This window comes from Callorhinus ursinus, unplaced genomic scaffold, assembly GCF_003265705.2.
Source record: "Callorhinus ursinus isolate GAN/ISIS: 27379988/994484 unplaced genomic scaffold, GSC_fseal_2.0 scaffold4, whole genome shotgun sequence".
Taxonomy (NCBI): Eukaryota; Metazoa; Chordata; class Mammalia; order Carnivora; family Otariidae; genus Callorhinus; species Callorhinus ursinus.
In genome coordinates, this window is record NW_027397066.1 from 153261018 (window position 1) to 153286110 (window position 25093).

Here is a 25093-nt window from a genome sequence, read left to right on the forward strand (position 1 = left end):
TCTTTCTTTCTTTCTTTCTTTCTTTCTTTCTTTCTTTCTTTCTTTCTCTCCTTCAAACTTAGGAAATGAATATCCTCTTCCAAAGTGTTTTTTTTTTTTTCTTCTCAAGTTGCTTTCACCTCAGCATGAGTGAACAATGAGAATTAATGGCAAATCTAATTCCCTATAGGAGATAGGTCATGGATATTATATGGTGATGATGTGGCAGTTGTTAATCAGGCTGGGAAAAAAGGGGTTTCAAAAATAATGTATTGCAAGGGACTGGAAAATGCAGAATATTCAAAGAGAAACCGACACTGTGGTCTGGTTGAAGGAATCCTCTGGCAAAGCAGCCAAGTCTTTTGCCAGAGTGAGAATCATTCACTGCTGATAGCACATAGTGGCCTACTTCACATGGTTTATTGTAGAATTTTGTGACATTTACAATATGAATAAGTTCTGGTCTAGATGAACAAAATGTCAAGTATTGGATAGGCAGTGTGGTATCATTTTGGCCAAAATAGTCACGTGCAGAAAGCCAAGTAATATTCCAATCTCAAATAGCTCTTGAAATCCAATATTACATGTAAAATAATATAAAATTCTTTATTTTCATGTGAGTTGCACATTAAATACTTTGATTTAATTCATTAAGAAATTGTTTTAGTCCTGTAGGGCTGCTATAACAGAATATCATAGACTGGATGGCTTGTAAACAACAGAAATTTATTTTTCACAGTCCTGGAAGCTCGAAGTCCAAGATCAAAGCACCAATAGATTTAGTGTCTTGTGAGAGCCAGTTACCTGCTTAATAGGTGACCATCTTCTGGCTGTGTCCTCATATGGCAGAAGGGGCAAGGAAACTCATAGGGATCTCTCTAATAATGGTGCTAATACATGGGTATTCATGAGTACTCCACCTTCATGAGTACTCCACTTTCATCATCTAATCCCTTCCCAAAGGCCCCACCTCCTAATGCTATTTTATTGGGGATCAGGTTTCAAATATATGAATTTTGGGAGACATAAACATTCAATCTATAGCAGTAATCATGGAACATTTGTGGAAGGATTGTAAAAAAAAAAAGGAGAGGGGTGCCTGGGTGGCTCAGTCAGTTAAGCGTCTGCCTTCGGCTCAGGTCATGATCTCAGGGTCCTGGGATCGAGTCCCACGTCGGGTTCCTTCCTCAGCAGGGAGTCTGCTTCTCCCTCTCCCTCAGCCTATCTCCCCCAACTTGTGCTCTCTCTCTGAAATAAATAAATAAAATCTTAAAAAAAAATAAGTAGAAATTTCAGCTCAGTTGGAAACTGTTTAACTCAACAAATAATATTTTGTGGACATGCCAAGTGGCCAGCATTATTCTAGGCACAGGAAATACATAAATGAATAAGTCAAAGTCCTCCACCTTGAGGAGCTAATGGCTTAGAAGGAGACAATGCAACAGAAGTTCAATACAGTGTGTGGGAAACATTATGAGAGAGGCATTCACAAAGTGCCTGAGAGTACTGATGAAGAGTATTCAGCCCAATCTGGAGCTTTATGGACAGCTTCTTAGAGGTGACACCTGAGCTAATCTTGAGGTAAAAGAAAACTTGGAAGTGAGATGTAGTAGCATTGGCAAGAATACATTGGTGTTGGAACTATAAGCAGTTCTAACCTATTCAGGTGTAAAACGTGCATCTGTAATTGGTAGAATGAAACTAGTAAACTGTGGTATAGAGCTTGCACCTTGTCTTTGGCTGATGGAATATCAGGAAGGGTTCTCATCAGGGTATGTTTTTATGTGTTAGACAAATCTCTCTGGAGACCATTTGAAAGGTAAATTCAATGGAAATAAAACTGGATGCAGAGGACTCTGGAAAGATGTTGGCTGGAGTGCGCTTTTATGACCCCCTGTCCCCTTCTCTCTGTTGGGATCATCAACTAATAAGAAAACTGTGTTTCATTGCTGGAGCCTGGAGGGGAATCCCAAACACATCTGGAGCTCTGAGTATGGGAAAAAGGGTGGGTATGGGCACTATTATTTGCAATATTGAGGAGAAGCTGAAGGGTTTGGGAGAAAGCCAGACTTTCCAGCCAAGGCTAAGCCTGAGCCCACTGATCCAAAGGGCATGGACTTCTGGTTCCATCAATCCTTGTCTACCTCAAAGGGAACTTTTTTACTGGTTGAACTTCTTTCTTTCCATGTAGTTGTGAGGGGACTCTTCCTCCTGTAGTTTCTAAGAAATTGGGTAACTCCTCAGGTGCCTCAATCAAGAGGTGCCTGGGTGTCTCAGTCGGTTGAGCATCTGACTCTTGGTTTTGGCTCAGGTCATGGTCTCAGGGTGGTGAGATCGAGCCCTGAGTCAGGCTCCATGCTCAGCAGGGAGTCTGCTTGAAATTCTCTCTCTCCCTCTGCCCCTCCCCCCACTCATGCGCGCTCTCTCTCTCTCTCTCTCAATAAATAAATAAATAAATAAATAAAATCTTTTTTTTTTTTAAAGAGGTCCCAGCATGCTAGGCCATTTGGCTCTGACACACGGAAGAACTGGTTCCTTCCTAAGCAGCCAGCTCCCCACTGCCTACAAGAGCCCAATATCCTAACCTGCATTAAGTGATGCAAGTAGGCAAAGAAAGCCCCTAAATTACTTAAGGGACTCAGTAGCTTGAAGACAAATCTAAGCCAAACCTGATTTGGTTCTGATTAAAACTCAGGAAGAAACAAGAGATTAAAAAAAAATAATATAAATCTTACGGAGATATTAGACTATTATTTCAAAAGAATGGTCAAAGAGCCAAAAAAAAAAGTTTCTGGAAATATAAAATTATTCTAAACTGAAAAAAGTGAACAGAATACCTGAAAAAATGGAACAAACATAATTGATTTAGTAATCTGGAAGATCAAAAGGGGAACTAGGTCTGTAGATTCTTGTGATTCCTACTCAGCTATCATGTGATTAACAGGGATTTTCAAAGGGAAAAACAGTGGGCCATATTATGCATATGCCTTTTACACATTTATAAGGCCAATTATGATTTTAACTGAAACCTTACTGCATTATTGTTCACCTTATCAAAGGTTGTGTGTGGATTGCATTTTGTGATGTCATCTCCTGTAGCATTTCAGTGAATAGATTTCAGTTCTTCTAGGTCTATATATTTACATGTCATTTGTATGTTATTGTATACATTTGTTGGATTTTGCATTCGTCATAGTTAATTTGTATTGTAATGTCTGGAAAACCAGAGGAATGGAGAATAGGAGAACATTTTATATCAAAACCAATTGGAAACAGTGAAACCAATATTCAAAGGAATATTTGTATTTTAAAATGTGTTGTAGTATTTTCCCAGTTTACAAAGAAGGATGGATGACTTGGAAGCAGTTCAATGAAGCATAAAAATAGAGGTGAAAACAATAATGTAAACACTACAATTCAAATGTAGAATGTCCGAGAACAAGTAAAACTGCACAATTTGTTACAAGGGAGGTGCAAATAAGAAGTATGACAATAAATCAGAAATTGGATTTTGTTGGACAGGTAATCCATTTCCCCCCTGGTCTCTAATATGTTGTCTGCTATGAAACATTGTCAAGCAATGGTACAGAGCCACTAAAGTTCTTCCAAATGAAAATCAGAAATCTCTTTAATAAACCTCCAACTGATTGATTTTGATGCAAAAGACAGAAGAGAGACCAAATCTAGAGGCATCTTTCAGAATTGCAATCCGCATAGCAAAAAAAAAAAAAAAAAAAATGGTATTAGTTACATTATTGGTGGGACACTTGTAAAACCAGCCAAAAGCTGATGATAAATATGCTTGGAGAGAAAGCATAACAAGTTATTGAAAAATTCATTTAAAAAAATCCTGCTGTTGAAAAAAATGTTGCTGTTGGACATCACAGGCAATGTGAAAAAGCAATTACCATCATGTATGGGTGGATGAAACTAGTGATGTATAGAATATGTAATAGCTCTTGGTATAGGAGTGATATACACATAAGGGAGAAGTGCTCTGAGACTTTTTGTCTTCTGAAAAGCACATACTGCCAAAGAGATTTTTCATTTCATTGCTAATTAGTTCATGAGTGATGGTTTAGATTGGAAATGAAACGTTGAGATCTTCTCTGAACATAGTTAACTAGGAATAAAGCAAGAAGGGGCATTCATTGCTCTGCAAAGAAAAGTTTGCTGGGTAATATCATCCACACATTGCCCTAGTCACTGAGAACAGTTGATGACCAGCAGTCTGCATCCGGTGTTAAGCATGTCTTTTATTTTTTGTTTGCTGATGCTTTGACCTCTGAGGCCTTGCTAACACTGGAGGGATTGCCCCTCCCAGGGCTAGCCAATTCCTAGAGATAGAAAATGACTCCTGCCTCGAGCATGACTTTCATATGCAAACCAACCAATCCGAAGTCCTTACTCCCAACCACCTCCCTAACCAGGCTCTCACACCCTGGGGCCACTATCCACCTGCTAATCACTCTAGGACCAGATAGCAGACAACTAAGGACAGCCCCTATGCCCCAGAGCCCAATGAAATTATTCAAACTAGCCAATCCTTGTCTGGTTTACCCTGCCTCACCTCTTCCTTCCCTTGCAAGCCACAATAAAGGCTCTTGCCCACATTTTTCCCCCTTCGCCTTTGTGTCATGACCAACTCTGGTGCTTCTGCACCGCCCCCCACCCCCGTAACTATATAACAGTCTGTCTTTTCAACGGCAATTTTCTCCTGATCTGTTGGCTTCACCATACCTGAATAATCATAAAGCCTACATTTTCAAACACAGCCTGACCTTGATTCAAGGTTAATAGAAATAGGGAAAATGGTAAATCCATACAAATTATGCCCACTGGCAGCATATCTTATTAATGTGCTATGTCAAGAAATAGGCTTCTAGTACAAGACTTTTTCCACACTGAAGTACCCCAGCTGTCAGAGAAAGCAGCTCTCAAGAGTTTTGGAAATCAGGAATAAAATAAAAACATTTCTTCAGGACACCGATAATGTCATAAACTCCATTTCTAAGACTTCAAGTGTTTTGCTCACCTGTGTTTCTCAGCAACGTATTTATTGTCTTTAAAGCCTGAGCCTATTGCCTAAGGGCTGAATGATCATGAATTTTAATATTGAGGATAAGATATCAGAACTTGTTCGTGGTGCCAATAGCTCAGTTGCAGAAAGTTTGTCTTTTTTCCAGCACTTGCTGATTTTCTTCTCAGGGAGAGAGAAATCAATGATATATTATTGGGCATATTTTAAAAATTACCTCCAAGGACTGCAATGGGGCATGAAACGCTACTTTCCAAAGAGTAGATTAGGAATCCATTCAGCACCAATTCCCAAGCTGAGAGTCATCCTCCAGCTTTTGAGTGTGATGTGCTTATTGACTTAGCATCTGATGGAGATCTGAAAGACTTCAGTGAGTCATCTTTTCATGATTTCTGTGTCCCTATTCAACCCAAATATCTAGCACTATCTGACAGAGCCAAACTCTTGCTTCCATGCTCAATAACATCATTGAAACTTAGAATTTTATAATTAGGTGGGAAAAGAGAGAAGAAACCAATTAGATGTAGAATCTGGTGGTACCAACTATGTCATCAAACCAAAAGGTGAAAGATTTCAAGTTGTTATCATTTTCAATTGATCTGAATAAACAGTATTGATTTTAAAGGTTTAATAATAATTTTTATTATTAAAATTATGCTGACTCTCTTTAGAAATGACCTAAAATTTGGCCTATTGAGTGGTGTGTGGATTCCCAAAGTCAGAGAAATCCCGATTTAGTGTTACAGCTCCTAAAGAATTGCCCTTGCATTCCTTACTGGGTCAAGTACATTTCATTATTCCCCTAGGATCATTTCTCTTTCAAGTGGGTCTGTATCAGGGTTCTCCAGAGAAAAAGAATATTTATTTATTTATTTAGGACTTGGCTCACATGATTATGGAGGCCCAGAAGTCCCTATATCTACAGTCTGAAGGCGTGAGAACCAGGAGAGTCAGTGATATAAATTCTAATCTGAGTCCAAAGGTTGGAGAAGGCTGATGTCCCAGACTGAAGACCATCAGATAGAAAGCAAATTCTATCTTACTAAGCCTTTTGTTCCATTCAGGCCCTCAATGGATTAGATGAGACCCCCCACACTGGGGAGGGCAATCTGCTTTACTCAGTCTGCTGATTCGGATGCTAATTTTTTTTAAAAGATTTTATTTATTTATTTGAGAGAGAGAAAGAGAGAGAGCACATGAGAGGGGATAGGGTCAGAGGGAGAAGCAGACTCCCTGCCGAGCGGGGAGCGCGATGTGGGACTGGATCCCGGCACTCCAGGATCATGACCTGAGCCGAAGGCAGTCGCTTAACCAACTGAGCCACCCAGGCGCCTCGGATGCTAATTTTATCCCCATACACCCTCATAGACAAATTTAGAATAATATTTAACCAAATATCAGGGTACCCCATGACTCAGTGAGGTTGACACATAAAATTAAGCAACACAAGGTCCTCAGCCCTCCTGAACAGAGGATTATGTGTGGCCATTCCATTAGTCTGCCATAGAAGATATGATGAAATCCAGCAGGGAATAGAGCTTAAATTTTCTTTCCAAGAGGCACCAGAGCCCATATAATCCCTGTACTAATAGGCTTCTGGCATTACTGTGCCATCAGCTTCCTAGGTGTGCCTAGAGTCTAGATGTTTCTGGATCTCTCCTCAGGAAAGGACTTATATATCAAGGTGCTTAATTGCAATCAATAGAAATTGGTTTTGATTGATGTTAATGGCAAAGTCACCTATTAAAATGATATTGGGAGGGGAATTCTTGTGTACTGTTGGTGGGTATGTAAATTGGTGCAGTCACTATGGAAGACAGTATGGAGGTTTCTCAAAAAATTAAAAATAGATCTACCATATGATTCAGCAATTCTACTTCTGGGTGTTTATCCAAAGAAAACGGTCACTATCTCAAAAAGATACCTGCACATCCATGTTCATCATAGCATTGTTTACAATAGCCAAGACACGGAAGCAACCTAAATGTCCATCAATGGGTGAATGGAGAAAGAAGATGTGATATATATATAATGGAATATTATTCAGCTATAAAAAGGAGGTCCTGCCATTTGTGAAAACATGGATGGAACTTGAGGGCATTACGCTAATTGAAATAATTCAGACAGAGTCAGACAGTACTATTTGATCTCACTTGTATGTGGAATCTGAAAAACAAACCAACCAGAACTCACAGATAGAGAACAGGTGGTAGTTGCCAGAAGCAAAGGGTTGGGGTGGGGGTGGGGGAAATGGGTAAAGGTTGTTGAAAGGTACAAACTTCCAGTTATAAGATAAATAAGTCCTGGGAAGGTAATCTACTGCATAGTGACTATAATTAATAATACTGTATTGCATATTTGAATATACTGCTGAGATAGTAGATCTTAAAAGTTCTCGTCACAAGAAAAAAATTATATGTGGTGATGGATGTTAACTAAACTTATTATGGTGATCATTTTGCAGTATATACATATATCAAATCATTATGTTGTATATCTAAAACTAATATAATGTAATATGTCAGTTATGTCTCAAAAAAAGAAAAGAAAACAAAGAATAAGATAATAATTCTAAAAAAAAAAAGATATTGGGTAGCTCACAGAAGCCTTGGGCAAGGAGGGCTTGGAAAACTAGGCTTGGAGGCTATACAACCAGGAGTCATGATCAAAATTATGGCTTAGATCTACCTGTGACTATCACTGCTGACTTCACCATCAAGCACTCATGCATAGGTAGCACTACTAACACTCTTGACCTTGGACAGAGCAATAGCACTGCTGCCATGTGGCTCAGGAGCTCAATAGATGCAACACCACTGCATCCAGACAGAATTCCCCTTGGTTTTTACTTCTTCGCAAAGTGCGCCTGGCTCAAAGTCTGCGGCAGGTGCTTCAAATTGGTAGAGTCTAGATTCTGTGCCTATGACTATGGGGGGGGGGCGCGGTTCTGGGAAGTAAATTTCTGGAATTTTCGAAATGCTCCTAAAATGGCAGTTGGGTTCAGCCTTCCAACAGAAACCACAAGACGGCAAATATTCTGAACATAGTTACTATAATGAGGACAATATAGAGTAGTAGTTAAGGGTGTGGACTCTGGGGCCAAACCCTCCAGGTACAAATTCAGGGTCTGCCACTTACCAACTGTATGACTTTGGTTAAATTATGTAACATCCCTGTAACTGAGTTTCCTTCATCTCTAAAAGGTGGAGAGTAATAGAACCTATCTCATAGGGTTGCCATGAGGATTTTATTAGTTAATATAAGTAAAATATTTGAAACAGTGCCTGACATATGATAAGCACTTAATGAATGTTAGCTATAAAGATGGGGAGTTCAAAGCTGTGTGGCCAAAAAGTTGGATGTCCATCAGGGTCCACCAGTTTGGTTGTCCAATGTCACATACACACCCTTCTTCCTGTATTTATATTTCCAAATGTAAATTTAAGAGCTCTAGGCTCACATAATACAGCATTAGTACAATAGAAAATGCATCCATCAAAGAGGGTTGACTCAAATACTCATCCATGATCACATCTGGTTCCATTATAGGATCTTGGGATAAGAGCCATTCTTATAGTCCACCTACTATTAATCCTATATAGTTGGTGAGGGAAAGGAAGAGGGACACCAGGATAAATTAGTTAAAACATAGTAATGTTTATTTGACATGTCAGAAAATAAGATATGGAGAGATGTTATAGTTCTTGTTTCTAAATTACTCATGAAGCTGTGGTTGATAGTTATGACTATCCTTCTACTGCACTATCCATTCCTTCTTCTCTTTGTTGTGAGCCAGCACCTCAGTTGATTGGGATTTGTCAATCAGCAGACTGACCCAAATCTTCATTCCTGAGAGCCTAAGGTTTTGGTAGTCCTGCCTGTTTACGGTAGCTCTGGCCCTCCATTAACTTAAACCACTGTACCTGTGTATTAGGATGCTTTTGTCTGCAAGTAATAGAAAACCCACTTAAGTGGCTTAAAAGAAGATGACATTCATTCATTCAGTCATTTGAAAAATGTTGATTGGGTGCTAACTGTATATTAGGTACCCATCCAGGTGCTGAGGATTTAGCAGTGAACAACATTTCCTGCCTTCATTAAAAATTCTGGTTGGAGGAGGTGGGGAGGAAGAAAATAAACCAATAAACTATATACAGGTTATTAAGTAGTGATAAGTGCCAGGGAGAAAAACAAAACAGGTTAGAGTAACTAAAGGAGGTAGGCATTTTTTATAGTTATTTTTACTTGCTATTTTTAATAGTGTGGTCAAGGAAAGATTCTGGGAAGTAAATTTGATTTTGTGACATGTGAGCAGAGACCTGAAGGCAATGGGGGGAATGAGTTATGTGAATATCTGGGGGAAGGGTGAATTAAATTATTCTGACAAACCCTGTTTTTGAAAATATCTAAAAATGTTGAATTTTTTTAAAATAAACTTTTCATTTTAAAATCATTTTAGGCTTACAGAAAAATTGCCAAGCTAGTACAGAGAGTTCATGTTTGCCCCTCATCCAATTTCCCTTATTGTTAACATCTTACACAAGAATGGAACATTTGCCCAAACTAGGAATCCAGCATTGGCACATTACTATTAAATAAAGCCTAGATATTATTCAGATCTCATTAGTCTTAAACTAATATCTTCTTTCTGTTTCAGGATCCAATCCAGGATACAACATTGCATTTAGTTTTTATGCCTCCTTCTGCTCTTGTCTCATTCTGTTGGGTTGCTTTAACAGATTACTATAGACTAGGTAACATAATGTAAATAACAGAAATTAATTTTCACAGTTCTGGAGGCTGGGATTTCCAAGGTCAAGGTATTGGCAGATTTGACATCTGGTTAGGACTTAGTTCCTTGCCCATGGATGGCTGTTTTTTTTTTGTTTTTTTGTTTTTTGGTTTTTTTTGCTGTGTCCTCACATGGTGGAAAGGCAAGGGAGCTCTGTGGTGTCTCTTCCTAAGGGTGCTAATCCCATTCATAGGGGCTCCACTCATGACATAGTCACTTCTCAAAGACCCCATCCTCTAGTACTGTCTCTATGGGGGTTAGGATTTCAACATATGAATGGGGGGGACATAAACATTTAGTCTATAGCAGATCTGTAAAAGTCTTTGTTTTTCATCACCTTGACAGTTTTGAGGAATACTGGTTAGGTATTTTGCAGAATGCTGTTTGATTTGATTTTGTCTGATGTTTTTGTTATGATTAGGCTGGGCTATTGGTTTTGGGGAAGAATACCAAAGAGGTAAGGCATTCTTCTTGTCACATCATATCACAGGGTACACAATATCAACATGACTTATCCCTGGTGGTGTTAACCTTGATCAAGGTAATGTCTGCCAGGTTTCTTCAGTATTGATTTGCCTTTCCTGTCCCCCTTTCCATACTCTGATCCTTAGACTCAAGTTGTAAATCCAGTCCACAGTGGGGTCCAGGAGATGGGGGCAAAGATGAGAGTGGTTGATTAAACTCCACCTCCTGAAGGGGATATCATCTAAGCAAATTATTTGGAATTCTTCGGTAAGGAAGATTTGCTTCTTCTTCCCCATTTATTTATTTATGAAATGACTTTATTTATTTATTTATTTATTTTAAAGATTTTATTTTTTTATTTGAGAGAGAAGGACAGAGCTAGTGAGAGAGAACACAAGCTGGGAGGAGAGGGAAAAGCAGCCTCCCCGCTGAGCAAGGGAGCCCAACATGGGGCTCAATCCCAGGACCCCCCAGATCATGACCTGAGCCAAAAGCAGATGCTTAACTGACTGAATCACCCAGGCGCCCCTGTAATGATTTATTTTAGATTATAATCCAGTACTATGATTGCTCCAGCTTTGGCCATTGGGAACTCCTTCAGCTTGGCTCTTGTGTCCCTTTGACATGTCCTCTTCTCTTATTTTTTGGACATTTTCTTCCTTTTTTGGCACTACAAGATACTCCAGATTCATCTGGTGTTTTCATTGCCTCAGCCTTAGAATAAGCCATTTTACTAAGGAATCCTGGTTCCCTTTATTGGAGAATGGTATTTAGGAAACAAGATTTGGGTGCTGGGTGATCTTGTTGCTAGTTGGGTGTTACTGTTTTTGGGCTCTTCCACAGACAGAGCCAGGAAATATATGTATATATATTAGCTAATGTGTGCACATATAATTGTTTCTGTATATGTAATATATATCTGTATCCGTAATAAGGTTGACATGAGTTCTACTGTTGTCTTCAACTTTAATCCAGTATCTTTATTCTAGTCTTCCTTTCTTATCTGTAACTTCCCAACGTAACATCAAGAAATCCAGCTCCCAGTGACTTAGTCCAGTCCTGCATTTACTACTTTCCTCTAATGGAGCTGGGCTTACCCAAGGTCACTGCTAGGTGGTTCAGAGAATGTCTATTTCATAGGCACTTCAGCTGTCATGGCCTCCTGGGGCCCCATGGCAGGTGTTTTATTCCTCAAAAAGAAGTGTTAGGTACTAAAGAGGGGACTATGGCTTTGCCCCATGACTGCTGCTGATAAGATTCTCCATCTTGGGAGAATAATCCTGCTGTACACTGGCCTATCATGTGCTTAATTTAAAATTTTAAATAGCTAATATATTCATATGGCTCAAATACGAAAGAATGGGTACACAGTGAAGAGTCTTGCTCCCACCTATGCTTGCAGCCACCCAGTTCCCTTCTCCTTTGCCATCTTTGTTGTCAGTTTATGTGTCCTTCCAGAGATAGATGACTTTCCTTCTGACACAAATGACACTTAGCATCCTATATGCACTGTTCTGCACCTGTTTTTGAAATTTTGCATTTCTTAGAGTCCTAAATTAAGAGCCTTTTCATTCTTTTTTAATAGTCACATAGGATATCATTGTATGGGCATATCAGACTTTATTTAACTAATCTTTATTGATTGTCATTTAGGTGGTTTCCAATCTTGTGTTTCAGAAACACAGCTGCAATGAATAATCTTGTACAAATGACATTTTGTGTATATGAGTACATTTGTATGATAAATTCCTAGAAGTGGAATTAGTCAACAGATATTGCATGAGTAATGTATGTGTATATAACCGAATGGATATAGATAGATATCTATATATATCTCAAAATTACTTGTATCTATATATGAGTAATATATTTAGTCAAATTGCCCTCCAGGGAAGTAGTTCAAGTTTATGCTCCCATCAGCATATATATGAGAGTGCCTGCCTGCATAGCCTTGCCACACATTATGTTATCAAAATTTTTGATTTCTTCTTCTAGGCTGTTGGGTGAAAAATGGTTTCTGATAACCACAGAAAGACTTGTATAAGAATGTACATAGCAGTCTTACTCGTAATAGTAAAAACCACATGTATCAGTTTAAAAAGGCCGTGAAAGCCATGTAGCTCCCAGAAGGCCATCTTCCTCAGTGCCTACCTCAGAGAGGGCTGTGGAGGAGAATGGGCAGGGGAAGTTTCTCTCAGAGGCCAGGACAAGGGGTCATAGCAGCCAATGGACAAAGAGGACCATTCTAAGAGCAGAACCATGGATTTCCAGGTTAGCTGACCAAGGAAGTCACTCTTCTGCCAATGAGTGTCTATTCTATTCATCTTCAGGGGAATATGGCACTTGTGATGGACAAGTGACTGCTTTATGTTTTCCATTCTCCTCTTTTCAGGAAAATGTTATTCACTTATCCTATTCCCCCTTTATCACTGTTTATTGGGTGAATTCAATAATGTGTTTTTTAGCTCACAGGTCATTAGACCTTGAGAAGGCACATTTGGGTTTAAGATCCTGGACTTGGAGCCAGTAACTGGATCACATATTGGGAAGGTGCCTGGTCTTATGCGTAGATTGTGGCAGACATTGTTGGATCCTTGATAAACATTTACTCCACTTTCCTTTGGCCCTTTCTTTCTTGCTTACAGAACTCTAATTTTGCTGAGGAGGTTGGGGAGATAGGGGGAGATTGCCCAACTGTAAATATGAGTCATGATGGATTCACTCCAATCCAGAGAACCTCAGGAAAATGTTTTGCTTTTCTAATAAATAGAAGAGATGCACTGATGCAGTCCTTTCCCTCCTTCTCCTCCCTTGATGCAGACAAGATGCCTAGAGCTACAGTAGCTACCTAGGGACAATGAGGTGATGAATAAGGATGATGCAGCAGAACATGATAAAGAAACCTGGGTCTTTGGCCTCACTGGACTTCTACATCAGCCCTGTAATGTTTTTTTTTAAAGATTTTATTTATTTATCTGACAGGGAGAGAGAGCACAAGCAGGGGAGCAGCAGAGGGAAATGGAGAAGCAGGCTCTCCGCTGAGCAGGGAGCCCAATGTGGGACTCGATCCCAGGACCCTGGGATCATGACATGAGCCAAAGGCAGATGCTTAACTGACTGAGCCACCCAGGCACCCATCCCTGTAATTCTTATTTCCAGATTTCTTTTTACATGATATAATTAAAGCCTTTATTGTTTAAGCTATTATTGACATGGATATTCTATAACTTTCAGCTGAAAGCATTCCTAATGGATACACATGACTGCCAAAGTCCCATTCATTAACAGTAGTGGGATTTTTTTTTTTACCGTCTTAGGTTCTGACCGTTTCAGATAACCAGCCCCTCAGATCCTTCTCCTGCTTTCTCTGATGGCCTACTGCCCAAACCACCCGACTTCTTGTGTCAGTTGTCAAGAACTGTGAAAGGTATGAGATTTTGCCTACTTGCAAGTTAATAAGTCAGCTTGCCCAGTTTCGTGGGTGCTGGCAGAAGACATGAGAACCCCTGGGTCAGAGACAAAGGGTAGTAACTCCCTGCAATGGCAATATCCAGAATATCAACATTTACACTAATTCTCTGAGCCTCAATTCTCATAGGGTCATGTAAAGAGATCCAGATGATATCTGCAAACACAGTGGAGTACAGTTCAAGAAAGGAATCCCAACTTTAAGTAAACTGAATCTTTTATAATCGATGTAAGCCTGCCTGACTTTTGCCCTGGAAGGAGGCATTGTCTTCATTATACCAGACAATAACAAATCTGCCCTGCCCTCTGCTCCTGAGGAAGACCCTATGTTTTCCAAGGCTGTTGACTATACAAACATCCTTGAACAAATAGTCTGAAATAAAGAGTCAGAATCTCTGCTCTAAGACAAAAATGCAAAAATATGGGAGACCCATGGATAATTGTTTCTTACCATCATTTTACATTCTTAGTTCCAAGTTGACTCTGGCTGGTGTCAGCAGCAGAATAAACTTGTTAAAATGATACAAGATGCAACCAGTTTAGAGGACTAGATATATGACAATATCTAGTAGACTTGGAAATGCTCATATGGTATGACCCAGCAATTTTACTCCTAGAACTATACCCTCTGGGAACCCTTGTACACACACACCAGGAGACATATACAAGAGGATCTGTAGCAGTATTATTTATATTAGCATAAAATTAGAATAATTTAAATGTCTGCCTATAGGGGAATATATAAATTGTGGTATATTCATTCAGTGAAATTCTATAGAGTCACAGCAATAAAAATGAATGAACTAATAGCCACATATATCATCCTGGCAGAATTCCATAATCATAACATTGAGTGAAAAAAAGCCAATTGCAGAAAGATACATATAGTAAGACACCGTTTATATAAAGTTAATATATAAGATGATCACTATCTAGTGCTTAGGGTTACATACATATGTAGTCAAGTATTAAAGATGCATGAGATTGCTAATACCAACCGAGAGCAGTGTCTTTGCCTCCCTGGGGAAAGCCAAGTGGGATTTAACTGATTTGTCAAAGTTTTACTTCTAAGGTTTATTATCTTTATACCCTTTATGCCTTACATTTTGCTCTCTAAATTAAAATTTTACAAGAAATATATTGGTTAGTTCACTGGAGTTGTCGAGGGATACAGATGTGGGCTCAGAGGCCACTAGGCCAAGACCAAGGGATAAAACCTCAGTGTGTCCCAATTCAGAGCTGGCGTGAGGAGGGCACCACTGCTGGCCTGCTGAGCACTGGGCCATCTGTTGCAGCATCAGAACCCCTGGCTCTGGACACAGGCATCCACCACTAGCCCTGTACCACTCTTACTCTAGAACTTCAATCTTGTTTAACTTCCAGACAGAATCATCTGTGGTCCTTGAATCTTTACCTCACTTGTCCCTGTTTCAAAGTCTAGAGTGGGTATACCTGATTGACAGAGCTTGGGCTGTATGGCCATGTTCTAGTTGTGTGAGAGGCTAAAAAGATTACCAGTTGGCACTTTCTGCTTCTATAGTGGGAGATGGGCTCTGCTTCTCACTAAAATTTGTAAGGTTGGGAATTCCCCAAATGTTGGATGGAGGTTCTTATTCTGGGTGATCCAAAAGTCAAAATGTCCATGAGAAACCTTCAAAACATGTGGTCAGGTAGAGTTAGTAAAAAAAAAAAAAAAAAAAAAAAAAAAGGATCCTAGGTAGAGGAAAATAGAAGAAATGAAAACATTTAAGTGGTATTTTTCTAGAATGTAGAAAAAATAGTGGGAGGCAAAATTAATAATCTAAACTTTACCTGGTTATAAGGAGTACTGAAATCTCAATTTCTCTGTGTTTTTTTTCCGTTTAGTCATCATCATCATTTTTTTTTTTATTAAACCAAAATGATCTCCCCATTAGACCACAATCTCCCCAAAGTCAAGGACCATTCCTTATCTTGGAGAGACACCATGTTTGCTATGGAAAGTCCATTGGCATTCAGGTCAGATGGAACTGAGCTTGAATCCTGGGTCTACTGATTAGCTAAATGATAGTGGTTGTGTAAGGCAGCCTCTCTGAGATGTGGCATTCTTGTGAGTAAAAGGAGATTGCACCCACTTTTCTATTCGGTAAATATTATATCCAATATAAGTAGGATTAGAGAGTAGACGTTAAGCAAGTATTTCCTTCATTACCTTATTCCTTCATTACCTATTCCTCCTCAGGTCCTGCACTGGGCTTAGAAAGCCCTTGACTGGTGTTTGCGAAATGAATGAACTTAGCTTCATCCCATCTGTAGATGTGCTTATAGCCTTTCCTGCCATATGTGAGCTGATTTCTGTAGCAATTTTGGTAGCTTGGTATGGTACCCTTTTTTTCATGACAGCCTTTAGGGACTTTTTACATGCCAAAAGGACTTCACTGGTGTTACTTTCTCTTCATTCACTAAACAGTTCATTTGACAAATGGAACAGCAGATATGTCAGGCTCTAGGGATGAATTACACAAATCTCACCGTCATAGGATGTGCATTTGTAACAGGAGAGTTGGGCTTGTGAATTGCTGTTGTAGAACAGTAAGTGCTGCAGTAGAGGTAAGCACAGATGATGAGCAGCTCTCATGGCCGCTTATCCTAGGAGTTCAACAGATGTCATTTTATTCCATTATTATGCCATATAATTCTTAGGATTTTTCCAAAAATATGGGTGATCAGATAATGATGGTTAGTTTAATTATTTAATCAGAATATTTTTTAGAAGATGACATCCCTCTACATGCTTTATCAACATGCTCAAGCCACAACTTTCATTTTACTTCTATTTACCTGTCTCCTGGTCTTCTTGAGTAGAAATTAGTCAGGTCCCATCTCAAATTTCCTGCTTCACGTAGTTTTGGAAAGCTCTATTCCCAGAGTTTCATCTCAGCTTCTTCCTACTGAGAAAGATCATGACTGTAACAATTTCCACTGAGAACTAATTATGAAGATGGCAGTGAAATTACTATATCAACAGTCTCATTAATGCAATCACTCGAGATAAACCGGATGGAAATTAGTGAAGGCTGTAATGGAGCAGGGGATTGGCCCACCGGAAGCACAGGAGGGATTGCTGAGCCCATCTGGCTCCAAAATCTGATGCTCAGTCCTCAGGATGAGGGTGGAAAGAAGGCAGACATTGGACTTTCAGTGAGTCTTTAGCTGTTGAAAAGAGGTGAAGCCATGGAATATTAAACAGTTTAAATGAATGAATTAGAGCTTATACATGGACAAAGCTCAAAATCATTGTAGAAAGGAAAAAGCAAGTTGTGGAATAACGTAAAAGATTTTCAAATCTGCAAAGCAATGCTTTATGATACTTATGTGTGGATACACAAGTAAGAAAACTATCAAATACACATAGAAATGACACATTCTGAGTTCAGGAGAGTAGGACTCAAGTATTATCATGCCTTAATTAAAAATAACAAAGATTTGAAGCAAATGAAAGAAAAGTGCATGAGGACAGAAGCTTTGCCACCCCATGGATACAGCCAAGGTGACATAGTGAAAAGTGAACGGAGCTGGATTGAGCGGGAAGTGGTGGTGGGGGGGTGGTGGTGGTGGGCATAAATCTGAGTCTTGTCTCTGCAATGGTGAGATTGTGAGACCTCAGATGAATTTCTTCTGGGCTTCTTTTTGTAGAATTGGAGAAAATCATATTCAGCCATACCTTCTTTAAAGTGTTTCTGTGAACATCCTTTACTCAATGTATATGAATACATCATGAAGACTGTTGAGAGTTCTCCAAACGAGGGATTTTTAGCAACCAGTTAGAGCTTTAGAGTATATTATGGTTGAACCAGGAAAAGATTTAGGTTAGCAACCAGGCTGTAGCATGCAACCTCTGTATTTATCAGCAATACAGGGTTTAGACATAGAAAACAGAGTGCTTCAAAAAATATGGGGAAAACCTAACAATCACTGAGGAAAAATATCCCTAAAACTCCACCTGTGTTCCACATTCCCACCCACTCGCCACCTTTACAGTTGTCACATCTCTATCCGCAATAGTGCTCATTGGAAGCTTCCAGAGGGTGTTGTGTGTCTGCTCACTGTTGTGTATATGTTCACACATACATACATATATATGCTTGGGCATATTCTTGGCTAAAAGGGCAGAGGGTGGGAAAGAACATCTGACATTACCTTCAAGTGAAATCATCTGATGTTACCTATAGCTAATTACCTGCTCTTGCTCAAGAGTATGAATACTTGTACAAGATTCACTTGGATGCATGAGGCCAAGGGCTCTCTACCCAAGCTTTTCCACTAGGGTAGCTTACTGGAGACATGGAGTGGATACAATTATACCTTAGAGACTTTCACCTGCAGTCTTTCCTTGAAAGATGGTCACTTCAGTGATATACTTGTCACCAAGGTGGTTTTGTTTTTTTTTTGAGATTTTATTTATTTATTTGACAGAGAGAGACACAGCGAGAGAGGGAACACAAGCAGGGGGAGTGGGAGAGGGAGAAGCAGGCTCTCCACTGAGCAAGGAGCCCGATGTGGGGCTCCATCCCAGGACCCTGGGACCATGACCCGAGCTGAAGGCAGTCGATTAACCGACTGAGCCACCCAGGCGCCCGAAGGGTTTTGACTAATGATTTTGGGCTAAGACAGAGAACTTCTGACAATGGTTGTTTTCCCTATTAGTTTTTGTGTGTTTTTTGCATTTGTCTTCACATGTCTGTCTCAATCGGCTGTCTCTGGCTGACTTTTACTGTTCTTTTTATTTCCTTCCAAGTCTTACCTGTCATTCATTTCCCCCCCCCACCCCTTATTTCCCCTCCAAACCCCTTGCTGTTGCTGCGCATGCTATACCTTACTTTCTTGGATGTCTTTTCTCTTTTCTGCCTTTTTTTTCTTGTGTCTGTGGCTCTTTCTCCCTTTTGTCTCCTTATTTTGTGTTTTTCTGAATGTTATCTGATGCCAGTTTGTTGGGGGCCCCAGACCACTCTTTAGACTTGATGGGTTCGAAATCTTCCTCTGTTGAAATGGTTACTCATACTCAAACTAATTAATACTTTTTCCCTATTGTTCTGCAGGAACACATTTTTTTCTTGTAGAGTGTGCCAGGAGAAAGCAGATATGAGTCACTATTCGTTTTCTTCTATATGTACCATGGTTCTCCTAACTTTTACAAGACGCCAAGAGTGAGCGAAGGCTGTTGCTCTACTGAGTTATCTTTCCCCTTGAGATTATGCTGAGCCATGGTTGAGGGAGTTACTTTCAGGGAAGTAGGTCCCAAGAAGGAGTTACTGGGTGAGCAATATGACATTGCTGTTCAGATATGATCATATTTTTGGGAACTCAAGAGAGCAGTTAAGCAGAGAGAAGAATTCATTTCAGGCAGTCATAACTTTTCACTGTAGCATGTCCCTGAAGATGGTATCAGAAAAGAAAAGAAACAACAGGAAAAAAAATGGTTTAATTTTTCCCAAGGTCCTGTGTGATCGCTTGTTCAGCCCATACTTACTACATCGGAATTGTGAAATGAAGATTGAATTTTCTTGGGCTCATGGAATGAATTAGCAACCCCCCCCCCCCCGCCCCCCCCCTTTCCCAACCGACAAAAGCATGGACGAAGGCACTGAAGAATGAAATAGAGGTATCTTTTTTTTAATTTTTTAAATTTTTTATTGTTATGTTAATCACCATACATTACATCATTAGTTCTTGATGTAGTGTTCCATGATTCATTGTTTGTGCATAACACCCAGTGCTCCATGCAGTACGTGCCCTCTTTAATACCCATCACCAGGCTAACCCATCCCCCCACCCTCCTCCCCTCTAGAACCCTCAGTTTGTTTTTCAGAGTCCATCATCTCTCATGGTTCGTCTCCCCCTCCGACTTACTCCCCTTCATTCTTCCCCTCCTGCTATCTTCTTCTTTTTCTTTTTTCTTAACATATCTTTCATTATTTGTTTCAGAAGTACAGATCTGTGATTTGACAGTCTTGCACAGTTCACAGTGCTCACCATAGCACATACCCTCCCCAATGTCTATCACCCAGCCACCCCATCTCTCCCACCCCCCACCACTCAGCAACACTCAGTTTCTTTCCTGAGATTAAGAATTCCTCATATCAGTGAGGTCATATGATACATGTCTTTCTCTGATTGACTTATTTCACTCAGCATAACACCCTCTAGTTCCATCCATGTCGTTGCAAATGGTAAGATCTCATTCCTTTTGGATGGCTGCATAATATTCCATTGTGTATATATGCCACATCTTCTTTATCCATTCATCTGTCGATGGACATCTTGGCTCTTTCCACAGTTTGGCTATTGTGGACATTGCCGCTATAAACATTGGGGCGCATGTACCCCTTCGGATCCCTACATTTGTATCTTTGTGGTAAATACCCAGTACTGCAATTGCTGGATTGTATGGTAGCTGAATGAAATAGAGGTATCTTAAGGCAGCTTTCAATGAGCAGAGTATAGAATTCAAGGTAGCAAGGAAGAGCTTCTGCCTCTCAACTGGGTCTCAAATTTTTTTTGGTAGGTGTTGACAAAGACTTGGTTCAAGGCACAGAAGCTTCAGCTGCCAGTTCACACACAGATGTTTCTCTAGGTTTTAACATTAGAGTTGTGTACAAGGCAGTGGTAAAACTTTATTCTGATCAGGTCACACCCACACACATACACCCGGTATGGGTCATGCAGCCATGAGCATAGATGCAGCCTTACACACTTACCCTGTGCAGTGTAGACAGATTTACCCTCTCTTTGGAAGTGGCCTTGCCCTAATGCCATGTCCTATGGGCTTTGATTTGGTGCTTGCTGCTTCTTGCCAACATGCCTAATGAGGCCCAGTGTCTACCTTGCACCTCCAGATCTTTTTACTACCCCTCATCCTTACAGCCCTGTTCTATAGCTTCCAACCCATTCTCCTAGTTCCTTCATTGCTCTTTCTACTGCTCTTGTCCCACTTAAAAAAAAATGAACTTGCCTCTTCCCACTCAATCAAAGAGCAACTTTATTGTTTCAAACATAGAGATAGGAATACAGAATAATATAATAAAAACCCACATACCCATTATCCAGCTTCATCAAATCTCTATATCAAGCTATATTTGCAGGGGAATTCTTTAAAAGAAATTACATGTTATAGATATAATGGAGGCCTCCAGTGTACACTTCTCAGATCTTTTCCTCTCCCTCCCTCTCTCCCCAAAGGGGATCATACTCATGAATTCAGCCTTTATTATTTCCATCTATGTTTTTATATTTTTTCCACATATGCCATGTACCCATAAAAATTATAAAGCATTGTTTTGCCTGTTGTAAAAGTTTATATAAATGATATCTTGTTGGAAATGTTGCACTGTATCTTGGTTCTTTTGCTCAAAATTGTTTCTGGGATTTATTCAAAGTTGACAGATGTAGCTCTAGTGCTTTCATTTTTAAATGCCAGATGGTGTTGCGATGTCTGAATATAACATAATTTACCCATTCATTCTCCCGTGGGTGGCCATTAGGTTATTTCCATTTTTTCGGACTTGTTTTGTTTCTATTACATACAATCAACATTCTTGTACATGTCCTTTTGTGCACATATGTTAGAGTTTCTTTAGGGCATTTATAGATTTTAAACTTGCAGATCAAAGAGCACGCACATTTTCAGCTGGGCTAGATAATGCCAGATAGCTCCCCAAAGCCATAACAATTTATACTCCTCTGTGCACTATATGGTGTTTCCTGGCTTTCTTTATCTTTACTAACCACTTCATCATCAGATTTTACACATTTTGCCAATCTGATGGGTGGAGGGCTTTTCATTGTTGTTTTATTTTGTATTTTCCTCATTGCTACAGATGTTATGCATCTTTTTGTGTGTCTGTTGGCTACTTGGATTTTCTCTACTAGGAACTGCCCAACGTGTTCTGCCCAATTTTCCTATTGGATATGATTAGCACATTCCCTCTGAGAAAGAGAAAAGCAGCCCCTGACATCCAGGCACTGGCCTAGTACTATTAGCGAGACCTGGGTATTTTCCTGTTGAATATACGAATTTCATACAATATCAATTTCAGACAAAGCCACTCTGGGACCATGATGGATTGAAATGAAAACAAGAGCACTCCATACTCATGTCTGAACACAGACAGCACATGAACATTGTCCAAGCCACAAAATACAAACCCCATCCCCCACAGTGGTAGGCAGAAATCTAAGTTCCCTCGCTTAGGGGCAGAATTCCCAGCCCCTGGTGTGCACACACTTTCCCACAGTATTTAGCAAACATTAACCTAGGTACCGTTGTAAAAGGATTTTACAAATGTGATTAAAGTCCCAAATCAGTTGATCTTAAAATGGAGATTATCTGTAGCCCAAACTAATCCTATGGAACTTTTTATTTATTTAAAAAATTTTTTAAAGATTTTATTTATTTATTTGATAGAGAGAGAGAACACAAGCAAGGGGAGTGGCAGGCAGAGGAAGAAGCAGGCTCCCCGCTGAGCAGGGAGCAGCTTGATCCCAAGACCCCAGGATCATGACCTGAGCTGAAGGCAGACACTTAACCAACTGAGCCACCCAGGCACCCCCTGTGAAACTTTTAAAAGCAGAGAGTTTTCTCTGGTTGACTATAAGAAGAAAAAGTCAGGGACACGCTGGCCTGGAAGAAAGCAAACATCCATGTTGGGAACTGCCTATGAAAACTGCACATGGCAGGAACTGCAGGGACCCTCAGGACCTGAAAGCCATCCCTGTCAACAGCTAGAAGGAAAATGGGGGCCTGAGTTCTCTAGCTGCAAGGCAATGGATTCTGCCAACAGCCAGTGAGCTGGAAGGAAGAGTGTGAGCCTTTGAAGAGAATGGCAGCCCTCACCTGGTGAGACCCTGCACCTTCACATCTGGATTCTGACCTACAGAAACTGTGATCATACACATGTGCTGTTCTACACCATTAAGTCTGTGGTCATTTGTTACAAAGCAACAGAAGACCAATGCCCCCATCTCCCAGCTACCGTGAGTGCCTGCTGCGTCTTTACCACTTACAGCTTCAGCCTCAGTCTGTCTTCCTTCTCTTACATAAGATTTATTAAAACACCCAGTCATAGAACTACCCCTCCTTCCTGACAGCATTCAGTCCAGAGCAAAGCTTTGCTTACTTACACCTACCCCAAATCACCTAACACAAACCCCCATGCCATTATTAGCCCTTTTTTACACCCTCTCACTGGGATGCCCCACAGTTCCCCATGATGTCTGTTTCCCCTCGCTGCTAGGTGTGATAAACCCAACTTGTTCAATGACAGGAGTGTTCCTGCTGTCTTTGGCTGGAGGACACTGACACCCTGAATAGGATAGGCACCGGTGCTTCTGAACCAGCTTGGGTACTCACTGGCTGTGTCACCTTCCTGAGTCACCTCTTTTGGGGGATCTTAGTTTTTTCTTCTGTAGAACAAGATCTGGAGGGAAGCTGTGTGGTGGAGTGGAAAGACCTTGGGACTTTGACAGTCCTAGGTTTAATCTCCATTCTGCTTTTATTAGCTATGTGGCTTGGGCTGCACATTCATCTTCCCAAGCCTCAGTTGCTTCATCTCTAAATTGGGATCAACAAACCAAACAGGTTTAGTGTGAGGATCAAATTAAATGTAAATTTCCTGGATTACACAGATGATCTCTCTAACACCCGTATTCAATTTTATTTATTTATTTATTTATTTTTTAAAGATTTTATTTATTCATTTGACAGAGAGAACACAGAGAGGGAACACAAGCAGGGGGAGGGAAAAGCAGCCCCCCTCCCCCTCGCGGAGCAGGGAGCCCGATGCGGGGCTCGATCCCAATACCCTGGGATCATGACCCGAGCCGAAGGCAGACACCTAACGACTGAGCCACCCAGGCGCCCCTGTACTCACTTTTAAATGCACACAAACTTTAGAGCAATAAAAAGTGTTTTGACAATAGCCTCCTGGTGTTAACTAATGCTTGTTTTGATTACCTTAAGGTTTCACCTGTTCAAGATGCCTCACACCAGCAGGATGTTAACAATGGTGCAGGACAGGCAAAAAGAGGAATACATATCTTTTTATCAGGACACTGTAGAAGGTTCCCAGTGGATTTCCTCTCCCCTTCTCTCTTCCAAAGGACTCCAGCTCTTACGTTTTATGATTATATGCTATCACCTTTGTGGGTATGTATTAAAGCGGCTGTTCAATTTTATATCACCAATGCCACTCGCACCTGTGTACGGACTCTTTTTTTTTTTAAAGATTTTCTTTCTTTATTTAACAGAGAAAGACACAGCGAGAGAGGGAACACAAGCAGGGGGAGTGGGAGAGGGAGAAGCAGGCTTCCCGCGGAGCAGGGAGCCCGATGTGGGGCTCGACCCCAGGACCCTGGGATCATGACCTGAGCTGAAGGCAGACGCTAAACGACTGAGCCACCCAGGTGCCCCTGTGTACGGACTCTTACCAGGCTTTGACTCTCTGGGTGTGTGTGGGGGCGTCTCATTAGCATTAATACCTGTTCCTCATTAATCCTGCCTGTGCAGGGCTTCTTCAGGAGTTCCCTTTCTCTTTCTGGGAACCCCCAAAGAGCATCTTGGGGCTCTCACTTCCCATTCTTTCTGGATTGTGCCTCACCGCACTGCAGCTTCGGGCTGGGCCCCTGCTCCCGGCTGCTTGGAGCTCTGCCTGAGCTGTCTGTTCCCCCCACCATTCGCAGATCGAGGCCATGCTCCTCTTAGGCCTCAGTTTTGCAAGGGCTTTGTATTTGCTTGCGAGGTAAGACTAACAGATGGGTCTCACAGCAACGTTGCTGGGGCCCCAAGGGGTGACAACTAATGTTGATGCACTTGCCACCAAGATGTCCGGGTTCAGGTGGATTTGAGGAAAAGCCACCACTGTTCCTGTCCACCTCTCAGGTCTGTACCTGTATCAAGTGCAGCTCATCCTGTCAAACCTTGTTTAGAGTTCTCCAGAGAAACAGAACCGATAGAATGATATCTTGTTGTAATAAGAAAATGGCTCCGGCACCTGGGTGGCTCAGTTGGTTAAGCGACTGCCTTCGGCTCAGGTCATGATCCTGGAGTCCCGGGATCAAGTCCCACATCGGGCTCCCTGCTCGGCGGGGAGTCTGCTTCTCCCTCTGACCCTCTTCCCTCTTGTGCTCTCTATCTCTCATTCTCTCTCTCTAATAAATAAATAAAATCTTTAAAAAAATTAAAAAAAGAAAGAAAATGGCTCATGTGATTGTGGAAACTCAGAAGCCCCATGATCTGCGGTCAGCAAGCTGGAGACCCAGGAGAGCTTACGAGAGTATGAGTTATGAAGGACCAGGAAGGCTGAGGATTAAGTCTC